The following is a 13,326-nucleotide window of genomic DNA, read 5'->3' as shown; positions in this document are numbered from 1 at the left end:
GGAAACGGCCGCGAATCCGCAGAGTTTCCCCGCAGGCAAATCGAGCGGGGAAACTCTGCCATAGGGGATAACGGCGCCACCGGCCGAATCGCTTGCAGTAGCAATTCGGCCGGAAACCCCCACAGAATTCGCGGCGGAGGCTGCGATTCCCATAGCCGTGCATGGCACGGCTGATGGGAATCGCCTGCGATCCCGCCCACCCGCTCAGTGCCGGCGTGCGTCTACGAGACGCACGCCGCACTAGTGGAAACGAGCCCTTAGGCCACAGGAGTCAAACTAAAGGCCTGCATCCCTCCTTGCTGTCCCTTCAGAGCTTCAAATGTGAATTGCTGTAAGCAGAACAAAAGTGCACAGCCTGATGTTTGTGATGAAAACCTTGTCAGTTTGAGCTAGGGAGCAGTAATAACCAATAGGACCACCATCTCAATGAAACTAGCAACGGGATCACACACCCAAACACCTTCTCCCAACACTTTCTCCTGACATAACAGAAAAGTGTAAAATGTACCTGCTCCAGCAGATGCAGTCTCTTCTGTTCCCAGCAGCTGCACACTCTGCTTCCATTTCTCAATATCCTGATCACATGACATGCATTTGGAGCCAGAAGTATGTAGCATAGTGTGCAGGTGCTGGGAAGGACAGAGACCCAAAGCAGCACTGGAGTATGTAAATATTACATTGCTACTCTGCAACTTCACCACTAAGGTTTAGATTCTGGCTCCCTTATGTGATTGAGTTTACTTCCCCTGCCTTAAAGAGAAACTCCGACCAAAAATTTAACTTTATCCCAATCAGTAGCTGATACCCCCTTTTTACATGGGAAATCTATTCCTTTTCACAAACAGACCATCAGAGGGCGCTGTATGGCTGATATTGTGGTGAAACCCCTCCCACAAGAATCCCCTCCCACAAGAATTTTTTTTTTTGGCAGGTTCCTGTCTGAACTTTGTTGCATTGTGAAAATAGCTGTTACAGCTGTTTCCAACTGCCAAAAACCATGCAGCAGCTACATCACCTGCCAACACTAAAATGTTCACTAGAGTTCCTCTTTAAGCCATTGCAATGTGCAGTTTAAAGGACCACGATCACAAACTAGGATGGTGAGGGAATAAAAAATAAAATAAAGTTTGAAATTAAAGCGGCTCCTCAAAAAAGATGTAGACAAAGATGCTGTCCAGACTCCCTATTTGCACACTATCATTGCTGTTGGACTGAGCAAATGCTTTTTAGTTAGGATTTTGTAAAACGCTTAAATTATTTCCAGAAAAAAAAATTAATTAATTTCCAGAAAGGCATTTTTCAACATGTCCAATTTTTGATCGCCTGAAAAATCTGTGTATTCCCAGCAGGAAATGGCAGACTAAATTTCTTGGATGCTATAAGAAACCATTAATGCTGACACTTCACAGCATCTTCTGAAGGAGGCAAGTACAAAATGCACTGCTGCTTAGGGGTGCCAGCTCATCACTTTAAATACCGGCACATATGAATTATACATGTCTTGTGGCTAGCTAGATGCAGTTTAGGCACAGATTTGTAAGTAGCCCCAGAACCTGTTTAATTCATGTGCTGCTTCAAAACTCTTAAAATGAACCTGAAGTGAGTGATATGGAGGCTGCCATATTGATTTCCATTTGAGAAATATCAGTAGCCTGGCAGCCCTGCTGATCCTCTGCCCCTAATATGTATACTTCTATGCTTGGCTCTCCTGCTACTTTATCGGACCTAGCAGGAAATCTTATAGGGAACAGTTCTCCAATCGCAGCACTCTTACAGCACAAAGTGTTGTAATTGGCTGAATTGTGTGGGCAGAGTTTACTACAACCTATCTGAAACCTAGCGGTTTGAGAGGGTGTCATGCACCCAATCACGTTAGCTGAATTTCCCTATGAGGTTTTCTGTTAGGTCCCCTAGACTAGCGCCAAAATGCCAATATGGTGGGTGCTGTAAGCACTGCTAGTGAATGATGCCGCCAATATTAATAAGATCCAGAGACGCAAAGTAGTGTCAGCATTCTTAGTAATTTTATTACCCAAAGAAACTAGTTTTGAAATCACCTGGGTCCCTTTCTCAAGGTAACAATTGCAGAATGATGTCACTGGACTTCTGGATGTAAGTCACACATTGGTGCTGTTAAGGCAGTTGCTGCTGCAGGAGTGCTAATTCACTTTTTTTTTTTTTTTAATTGAATCCTACCTTTAAGTATGGTTGAAAAAAAATGTCCTTTTACACAAATACTGTATGTGCCTGATGGGTGAAGTACAGATCATTCTGCAGAGTGGGGAGAAGAGCTGTGATGTCTGGGGAGGGTGTGAAGTTTGCAGTGGAAATGAGGTAGAGGGTAGTCCATGTATTGGCTGGTTTAGGGCCCTTTTCTACCAGCGGCGTTTGCGATCTCATTTTCGAGATCACCGGAATTTGCTGATCACAAGGGCACTGTGATTAACATGGTAATTGAAGTCTCTTTTCGGACGATCACAAAAGTGCTGCATCACAAAAGCCATTGGCTTGCATTAGGTTTTAAAATAACCGCTGCAAATCACTGGTTACACAAATGTTAAAGACAACAATCGGCATTGCAGCGCCTTTGCGCTGCCAATCACTAATTTCAGGGGTAAAAAAAAAAACCTAAGTCATGGAGATTTAAAATCATAATTTTTGTATTAGGACAAATAAACAAAGTAAAGCAATCGCATTAGTCTCAAACGGTCATCTAAGCAACCTGTGCTACCCAGTGTCATTTGCGATTTTTCCACCAAAGTCATTTTCACATTGAAAATACTATTTTTAATTTAAAAAAGTGAAAAATTGTTTTACTGGGAAATATAAAAAGTGCAAAATCTTTTTATTACGATTTAAAATTACAAATTGATTTCCGGTGGTATTTTTTGTTCATCACTGGTTCTGTCATATGGGGAGGAAGAGGAGCAGAAGGCATCTCATCCAGGGCCGGGTCAAGGCATAGGCTGGAGAGGCTCCAGCCTCAGGGCGCAGTGTAGGAGGGGGCGCACAATTCATTCAGCTGTCATTCCTAATTGTGTTTTAAGCAGAAAGAAATAAGAAAAGGGGATACATGGCAGTGACTGCAAGCCAGATAACTAGATATTAAGGTGTTGGGGAGGTTGTGGGCCCTGTGGCACCTCTTAGTCTAATAGCAATCAGTGTGTGACGACTGGGGTGGGAGGGATGGAGGGGCGCACTTTGGTGTCTCAGCCTTGGGTGCTGGATGACCTTGTCCCGCCTCTGATCTCATCACTACTTGCAGCAGGAAATACAATAGAGGTCAGCCAAGCTACCGTGTTACCCAACTGTCAATCACTGAAGAGTAGCCCACAAACCAAGGGACACACTAGTGTCACAATCTAGTGTGAAAGAAAATCTAGCATGAGTTGGTAGTATGACTTGGCTGTTATAACAGTAGAACTTTGTAATTGTAATAAAATGAATCCCCAAGTTCTTGTGTGTTTTTAACAATTTTGACCAATGCATTTTTTTTTTCTCCTACTTGATCCTCACCATGGCCACCGTGAATATGGTCCTGCGTTACATGTTAGTTGGTCTATTTGTATCCAAAATCTTCTTCTGTCATCTTGTGTTGCAAAGAACAAGAACATGCAAGAGACGTCTTGCATCCGTCTTGGCTTAACTGATGTCTCCTTAAAGGAGTCGTCAGGGAAAAAAGGCTAATATAAGTGGTACTTACCGGGGGCTTCCTCCAGCTCCAAGGATGTCCCTCGCCGCTGCTCTGCCCAGTCGGTCGCTCTGTACTGCGAGTGGCGCTGTCAATCACCGCCACGTGGGCCGGAGCGGACTGCACCTGCGCGAGTGGCGCTGTCAATCACCGCCACGTGGGCCGGAGCGGACTGCACCTGCGCGAGTGGCGCTGTCAATCACCGCCACGTGGGCCGGAGCGGACTGCACCTGCGCGAGTGGCGCTGTCAATCACCGCCACGTGGGTCGGAGCGGACTGCGCAGTACTACTGCGCAGTCCGCTCCAGCCCACGTGGCCAGCGGATTGGGACGGATCTGCGGCGAGGGACATCCTTGGAGCTGGAGGAAGCCCCGGTAAGTACCACTTACATTAACCTTTTTCCCCTGATGTCCCCTTAAAGGAAATACCCCTGGACACTGCTGTCCTCATGAGTTTTAACGCCTTGAAGTCAGTCTTCACCTCAAGTTTACTCATGAGGCGAGAGTGGGAAAAAGTTAAATACCTGGCTGTAAGTTTTATCCACAGAGGGTGCCATCCGCTCCCCGTTTCATTCCGCTCTGGTGTCATTCTTCTTTACAGCCCGAGGTTGGCACCTGACCCGATCTCTCGGGTTGTCTGCATCTGCCCCAGTAAATATGGGCGCCAGGTCCTGCCACGCCTGCGCAGGTGTCATAGCCGTAAGTGTGGCTGTGCAGCTCTGCCTCCTCCAGCCCCGTCATGTCTCTCTGCCCCAATAAATATGGCCATAGACTACCCAAGGGATCGGGTCAGGTCCCTACCTCGGGCTGTAAAGGACACCAGAGCGGAATGAAACAGAGGGCACGGATGGCGTCCTATGGATAATACTTACAACCAGGTGTTTAACTTTTTTACCTCTCTTGCCTCGTAAGTCCTTTAAGAACATGAAGCAGGGGCGCTGTTGAGCAGTGCCACAGACCAGGTGCAGAATCTGTGAGCTCTGCAATGCAAGCGTAAGAACTGCCGCTAGAACGCACCGATCAAGGCACCTAATATCTCTTCTGAAAGCTGATGATCCAGGCAATGCAGCGGTCCCCTCGTGTATACCCTATTAGAAGCAGAACGAGCTTTTTACCTCCTCTTTCTCCACTGAGATTCACCAGACGATTTTCCAAGATGGCTGCCGCCCCAGCTCCAGCAACAGGCTTCAGCCCACCACCCAGCGCTGCCATGACATCTGCACAGAGAGCGCCTCCTTCCCCAGTGCTCACCGCCTCCTGCCCACCTGGCCAAGGTACGTCTGATCCCCAGAAACAGGCTCCTTCCCCTGGCAGAGATATCGCTGTATTCTCCGCGGAGGCCGCTGACGTCATCACGGAGGGACGCGAACAAACGGCCGCATGGAACCATAGCCCACGCGTACTAATGGACGCTTCCCAGGCAAAATCCAATAGCCCATGCGTACTTTCAGACGCGTTGACCAATACTCCATCCAGCAGTAAAGGCGACGGAATGGTCGCATCTACGCCAACATTATCCATGGTCTCACGCGTACCTTTGGACGCAACAGCAGCAATACCAACCTATGGCACAGGCGTACTTTTTGACGCATCAGCACCTACGGCTCACTGTGATACAAGCACACTTCCCAACACACCCCGAATGAGCCCAGCTGACATCTCTGGAGTACAAATCGGTGGAATGACAGCAGAACAGATGCTCAACACAATCACCAATATATTTAGGGCAGAACTGAAAGCCGAGCTAAAATTGGCAGTTACAGAACTAACAGAACATATTGACGAGATTGGAGAAAGAGTAACAGCCCTAGAAACCCAAGCTAAAGATTTAGTCATAGTCTCCAATGCCAACACAGCGACCATTGAAAAACACGATGAGAGATTGGACTTCGTTGAGGACAAATTAGAGGATTTGGAGAATAGGAGTAGGAGAGGTAACGTCAGGATCCGAGGAGTCCCAGAGTCGGTAGAGGACCTCCCAGCCATGGCAGCTAACTTGTTCCATGCCCTACTTCCACAAATTGAACCAATTAGACTCCAACCAGTTCGTATCCATAGGGCCTTGGTACGCCCTAGAAACTCTACTCTCCCAAGAGACATAATTGCGAAGCTTACTAGTGAAGACATAAGGGACAAGATACTTTTGGCCGCTAGAGACTTGCAGAGCCTTCCAGATGTACCCCAGTCTGTCCAACTCTTTGCAGACCTCGCGCCAATTACAATACAAAAGAGGAGGAATATGAAACCCTACACCACAGCCCTCCAGCAAGTTTCTATAAGATACAAATGGGGATTTCCTTTTGCCCTTATCTTTCGCAAGAACAACAAGCAATTTGTCTGTAAGACCCCGGATGGGGCAGCTGAGGCCCTTACAGAAGCTGGAATATCCTTTACAATTCCGGATCCAAAACCACAACAGGAACCCCAATCTCCAAAACCTAGGAGAGAACTACGGCAGAACAGGGCATGGGCCTCCTCCAGGAACCCTACATTGAACCGGGACTCCCCCGAAAGAGTGCGAGCACAAGATTGATTTCCGTGGGGACTCACCACCACAACTCACACACACACGGAGGATTAATTTTTCTCCTTTTACAACCATACTGGATCATCAGGACTATCAGTTTACTAAATCTGGCGAGCACTGGTAACGAAGTTAATGTTTTATGTTTCGTTGATTTTTCTTCTCTTTTTTGTTCGCATATATGGACTAATATATGTCAGGTTTTCATGACTATAAAGTTGCAGATACCATGCATATTTAGATGTTACCATATACAAAGCTCTAAGGATAACATCTACAGGCCTTGATAGTGCATTAGCTATAATAATCTAATTAAGCCTATAGGCGGCAGTCAGCTTGCATTTCACGTTGCTTCCCCAATGAGCAAAGTTTGGTGGCTAGTCGCTTATTTATTGACTGTCACCCACTTGCTTGACACAGGGACACCTTCCGTGTTCACTGGGTCACTTTGCAAACACTTTGCGAGTATCAGCCCCTCTTATTGCAACATTAGAGTACCTACAATTTACTTGTTTCAGATGTCCAACCTCTCCCTCTGTAGTCACTATAATCTCAGACAACTAAACATTCACTCCTGTTAATGTTTTGACGCACAACGCCAGAGGTCTTAACTCACCCGCCAAGAGAAGTAAAGCCTTCAAAGCATATACCAAACACTCCCCTGACATCATATGTATACAAGAGTCTCATTTTTCGCCCAAGAATCCCCCTAAACACTTTCATAAAAGGTACTCTAGGTCTTTTTTGTCTTCATACAAAAAACGTAGTAGAGGGGTTATTACACTAATTTCTGACAACTTTCCATTAGATGTAACAACCCATCTAGAAGATGATACTGGAACGTTTATTATTCTTGTTGGCACCCATGAAAACAAGCAATTGTGTATCGTTAATGTATATGCTCCACCAGAAAATGCACATTCTGTTCTCTCCAGGATATCTGAAACTCTTCTCACCCTTCAATTTGATAGCCTAATTTGGGCGGGGGATTTTAACCTAGCCCCTAACGATAAAATTGATAGGACGCACCCATCAAGGTCGTCAACAGTCAAAAAGACCCAAGCACTATTTCAAGACATATTTAAGGTCCATTCTCTTATAGATTCCTGGAGAGAACATAATCAGAACAAGAGAGGATACTCTTACTTTTCTGCCCCCCATAACACTTACTCCCGGATAGATCTAATACTTATTCCCTCCCTCTGTGCTTCATCCCTGGCATACTCTAGACATATATTGTGCCCATGGTCAGACCATGAGATTTTGCTAACGGTTATGGACTCTCCATTTCCTAAACCAATTAGGACTCAATGGAGACTCAATGAATCACTATTAATCAATCCCACAATTTGCTCAACAGTTGAGAATACTTTAAATAACTATTTCCAGGAGAATGCCACGGAGGACATAGGGGAGGGAACCCTCTGGATGGCACATAAACCGGTAGTGAGAGGGGAACTGATGAGACTCTCAGCTAAAGCTAGGAGAGAAAAAGGCGCACGAGTATCTGAGCTAGAACGGAAAATCAACGCTTTACACACCCTAAACCAAAGTAATCCTACTAGATATCTCCAAAAACAGATATTTGATCTCCAAATCCATTTAGACACTATATTGGGCCAAGAAATAGAAAAGGCCATGAGATGGACAGGTGCCTTGGCATATGAACAGCTTAACAAGCCAAACCGCTGGCTGGCCAGGAGGTTAAGAGACAAACAAGTGTCCAACAAAATCATCAAAATTAGAGACAAGACGGGTAAGACGACCTCGAATCCAGACAAGATCTATGAAACATTCTTAGATTTCTATAAAAATCTATACAAGGACGACAATCCAGATACTGCCTCTGAACAAAAAGAGGAGTTTTTAAAAGAAAATATAGGAATTAAGCTGACCCATGATACAGCCAAGTCACTCAACGCCTCAATAAGTGAGGAAGAACTGCACGAGGCTATAAAAAGACTAAAGAGGGCTAAGGCCCCTGGCCCAGATGGGTTTCCGTCCCTATACTACAAAAAATTTGAAAATATATTGACCCCCACCTCTTAAAATTCTTTAATTCCCTGCTAAAAGGTAAGGCCCCTCCACAGGAATTCTTGGCCTCGGCAATTTGCATCATCCACAAACCACCTAGAGACCCCCTATCCCCAAAAAACTATAGGCCCATTTCTCTTTTAGGTATAGATTATAAACTATTCACCTCTATACTTGCTGTTAGGCTAAACTCAGTCCTACCTGCGTTGATACACAAGGACCAGGTGGGATTCATCCCCCAAAGGCAGTCCCCGGATAACATTAGAAAGGTCCTGGATATCCAATACCACTGTCTACAATCATCCCAAAGCTTAACATTATTATCATTGGACATGGAAAAAGCCTTTGATAAGATTAAATGGCCATACATGATGTCTGTCCTCCAAAGATTTGGATTTTTCGGTGAATACATTAATGCAATCAAAATCTTATATGCTTCCCCTTATGCATACTTAAAATTGCCATCCCACTCCCAAACAAGATTCCCCATCTGTAGGGGCACGAGACAAGGATGCCCCCTATCCCCGGGTATATTTGCACTGGCCATAGAACCCCTGGCAAACAAAATAAGGGCATCACCTGAGATTCTTGGTATCCAAATTGGTAAACGGCAGTGCAAACTAAACCTGTTTGCCGATGATCTATTATTGACCCTCTCATCCCCATATACCTCTATTCCGAATCTGTTTAAGGTTATCCAGGACTTTTCTATCTTTTCTGGGTTCCAGCTCAATAAAGATAAGTCAGAAATTATGATATCCCATATGTCACATAGGGCAGCTCAGAATCTAGCGGACTCCTTGGGTGTCCAATACCAAGCTAAATACATTAAGTATCTTGGGATAAATCTCTCTCTAAATCCTAATCATTTATATGATACTAATTACCCTGCACTATATAGAAAGCTCTCGTCTGACAGGGGTCAAAACTGCCCCTGTCTTTAATCGGAAAAGTCCACTCAGTAAAAATGACTCTCTTCCCGAGACTTTTATATCTCTTTAGAGTCCTCCCTATTACAATCAGACCTTCCCATCTATTAGACCTCCAAAAGAGGATACATAAATTTATATGGTCCAACAAGAAAGCCAGGATTAAATACTCTACACTAACAAGGACAAAAGACAGAGGAGGTCTAAAACTACCCATGCTCATGACGTATTTTAAAGCTGCCAGACTCTCCCAACTAGTCTTGGTAAACGCGGGTAATATGGCACCCCTCTGGGTGGACATTGAATCCCGACTCATACACCCATTTACCACACAAGGAGTAATGTGGGCAACAAAAATTCCCCTGAAAAAAATTCAAACTCTATCTCCAGTGTTTGGCTCAGCCATCAAATTATGGTTAAACCTCAGATTTGTTTATAAGCTACAGTCTCCGACCACTCTCATGTCCACAATTCTGGGGAACCCCGATTTTCCCCCAGGTTGGAACGTTTCACTTTTCTCCTGGTGGACATCAAAGGGTCTGACTAGACTAGGCAAATTTACCTCAGCCTTCCACCTAACCTCACTTAGACAATTCTTGATTGAGAAAGAAGTGCCACGTCAAGAACTCCCTAGGGCATATCAAATATTTGATTATATTGATAAGCTGCAAACAACTAAAGAAATATGCCTATACACGCTCTTTGAAACAAGATGTAGAAATGGACCACTAAATAAAGGTCTCATTTCAGATTTCTATTATATGCTTTCCAGGGACGAATCCGAGGAGAAACATAAGTACCAGCTAGACTGGGAAACGGGAAACCAGCAAGGAATTGTCGACAAGCAAATGGGGCCATTGCTGCACCACCATGTTAAAAAATAGTCTATTTTACTCCTCTATGGAAACGTCACTCAAACTATTGCACCGCACATATTTTACTCCAGCGAGAGTACATGCTTTTTGCCCAGATCAAACTGAGATATGCCCTAGGGGATGTGGACAGAAAGGTACCATGTGGCACATGTGGTGGCAATGCCCTATGGCAAGAGCTTTCTGGAAAACTATCTGGAGACGTACTTCACTTATATTCAAAACTAATATTCCCTTTGATCCCACGGTAGCTCTCCTAGGAAACAAACCGCACAAAATGACCCAGACAACTAACAAACTATTACATCATATTATGGCCCTGGCAAGGAGGCAGATAGCTTATAATTGGAAGTCCTCAACGCTTAATCCCCAACTAGTATTCTCTAAACTTAATGAGGCCATGCTATCAGAGCACATTTTGGCAAAAGTACATGATAAATTGGACTCTTTCCTCGCTATCTGGGCTCCATGGATCGAGTACCAGGACAACGAAGGACTACCTTATACCCTCCATACGTTCTGATCACATAGAACCCCTTTGGCGTTGATGTGTCAAACTAAAAAACAAAAATTAAAAGTTATAATGGGACGAGGTGAATATGGACATCTCTGTTACACTTTTTATATGTTGTTCAGCTACTAATTACTAGGGGCTTTCCCTCCCTCTTGGGAGACTTCCCCTCCCCACCCATATCCCCACACCCTCTCCCCCCCCCCCCTCCCTTTACTCCTCTCTCTCTTCTCCCTCCCTTTCTTCCTTTGTCTGTCCCATTGGCATGATGCGGTATCCCCACCCATGGGATAGACTAACCTCCTACTATCCCCCCCCCACCCCCTCCACCTCCCCAATAAAAGATTAGAAAAATTTGGATGTTGTTATATATTTGAATATAATGTTAAACTTGTTAAGATGGGTAAGACTATGAGTTCTAATTTTCTTGTATCATGCACCAACTTTGGTTGGAATGCTTATGTTATTGCTGTTTCAATTTATGACATTCCCCCAAGGGGGACTTGATATGTGACATGTGTAAGCTATCACTGTGAACTTATTTCTTACATAATAAACACCCTTGAAACGAAGAACATGAAGCAGCTGGTACAGCTGGACTTGTCTGACAATTCTTTGACCAGTTTTCAGGTGGAACTTCCAGTCATGTAACAAGAACTGATCCTGGTCAACAATTCAGTGAAAGCAGGATGTTTTGAAACAGAATGACAACTGTATTACATTTATTTATATTTACAAAACAATGTATGCATCTCCTGCTGACTATATACAGTGGCTTGCAAAAGTATTCGGCCCCCTTGAAGTTTTCCACATTTTGTCACATTACTGCCACAAACATGCATCAATTTTATTGGAATTCCACATGAAAGACCAATACAAAGTGGTGTACATGTGAGAAGTGGAACGAAAATCATACATCATTCCAAACATTTTTACAAATAAATAACTGCAAAGTGGGGTGTGTGTAATTATTTAGCCCCTGGAGTCAATACTTTGTAGAACCACCTTTTGCTGCAATTACAGCTGCCAGTCTTTTCGGGTATGTCTCTACCAGCTTTGCACATCTAGAGATTGAAATCCTTGCCCATTTTTCTTTGCAAAACAGCTCCAGCTCAGTCAGATTAGATAGACAGCAGTTTTCAGATCTTGCCACAGATTCTCGATTGGATTTAGATCTGGACTTTGACTGGGCCATTCTAACACATGGATAGGTTTTGTGTTAAACCATTCCATTGTTGCCCTGGCTTTATGTTTAGGATCGTTGTCCTGCTGGAAGGTGAACCTCCGCCCCAGTCAAGTCTTTTGCAGACTCCAAGAGGTTTTCTTCCAAGATTGGCCTGTATTTGGCTCCATCCATCTTCCCATCAACTCTGACCAGCTTCCCTCTCCCTGCTGAAGAGAAGCACCTCCAGAGCATGATGCTGCCACCACCATATTTGACAGTGGGGATGGTGTGTTCAGAGTGATGTGCAGTGTTAGTTTTCCGCCACACATAGTGTTTTGTATTTTGGTCAAAAAGTTCCATTTTGGTCTGATCTGACCAGAGCACCTTCTTCCACATGTTTGCTGTGTCCCCAGTCCCCACATGGCTTGTGGCAAACTGCAAATGGGACTTCTTATGCTTTTCTGTTAACAATGGCTTTCTTCTTGCCACTCTTCCATAAAGGCCAACTTTGTGCAGTGCATGACTAATAGTTGTCCTATGGACAGATTCCCCCACCTGAGCTGTAGATCTCTGCAGCTCGTCCAGAGTCACCATGGGCTTCTTGACTGCATTTCTAATCAGCACTCTCCTTGTTTGGCCTGTGAGTTTAGGTGGACGGCCTTGTCTTGGTAGGTTTACAGTTGTGCCATACTCCTTCCATTTCTGAATGATCGCTTGAACAGTGCTCCGTGGGATGTTTAAGGCTTTGGAAATCTTTTTGTAGCCTAAGCCTGCTTTAAATTTCTCAATAACTTTATCCCTGACCTGTCTGGTGTGTTCATGGACTTCTTTGGACTTCATGGTGTTGTTTCTCCAAATATTCTCTTAGACAACCTCTGAAGCCGTCACAGAGCAGCTGTATTTGTACTGACATTAGATTACACACAGTTGCACTCTATTTAGTCATTAGCACTCATCAGGCAATGTATGGGCAACTGACTGCACTCGGACCAAAGGGGGCTGAATAATTACGCACACCACACTTTGCAGTTATTTATTTGTAAAAATGTTTGGAATGATGTATGGTTTTCGTTTCACTTCTCACATGTACACCACTTTGTATTGGTCTTTCATGTGGAATTCCAATAAAATTGATTCATGTTTGTGGCAGTAATGTGACAAAATGTGGAAAACATCAAGGGGGCCGAATACTTTTGCAAGCCACTGTAGCTATGTGTCCTAACATCTTGTATACAGGAACAAAGTCTGAAGATGACTCATTAGCCAAAGGCTCACTGGTTTCTTTTGGTTAGCCAATAAATATTATCATTCTATTACAAAACGTAAAAACTTCCTGCTGACTAAGATCTGTCTTAACTTGCCCCAAGTGCTAAATTGTCACTGTGTAAAGTACACCTGAGCTTATGCTAGGTACACATGATGCAATTTTCTGACATATTTACTGTCAGATTGACTATTTCCAACATGTCCCATCTGCTATCCGATAGATTTTCTGAATGATTTTTTTCATAGAAATTAATGGAAAATCGATAAAAAAATAGATTGGAAATCAGATCAGACATTGGAAATTATCGATCTGACAGTAAATCTGTCAGAATTTC

General features: G+C 44.1%; 1 protein-coding gene across 2 annotated transcripts in view; it reads left to right on the top strand.

Annotated features, from left to right (window-relative positions):
• Positions 1–13,326, top strand: part of LOC137560910 (very-long-chain 3-oxoacyl-CoA reductase-B-like) — a 129,245-nt gene that overhangs the window by 93,515 nt on the left and 22,404 nt on the right. The gene's annotated exons all lie outside the window — the stretch shown is intronic.

This window comes from Hyperolius riggenbachi, chromosome 3, assembly GCF_040937935.1.
Source record: "Hyperolius riggenbachi isolate aHypRig1 chromosome 3, aHypRig1.pri, whole genome shotgun sequence".
NCBI lineage: Eukaryota > Metazoa > Chordata > Amphibia > Anura > Hyperoliidae > Hyperolius > Hyperolius riggenbachi.
The sequence above is the reverse complement of the archived record's forward strand: the minus strand, read 5'-3'. Positions and strand labels throughout refer to the sequence as shown.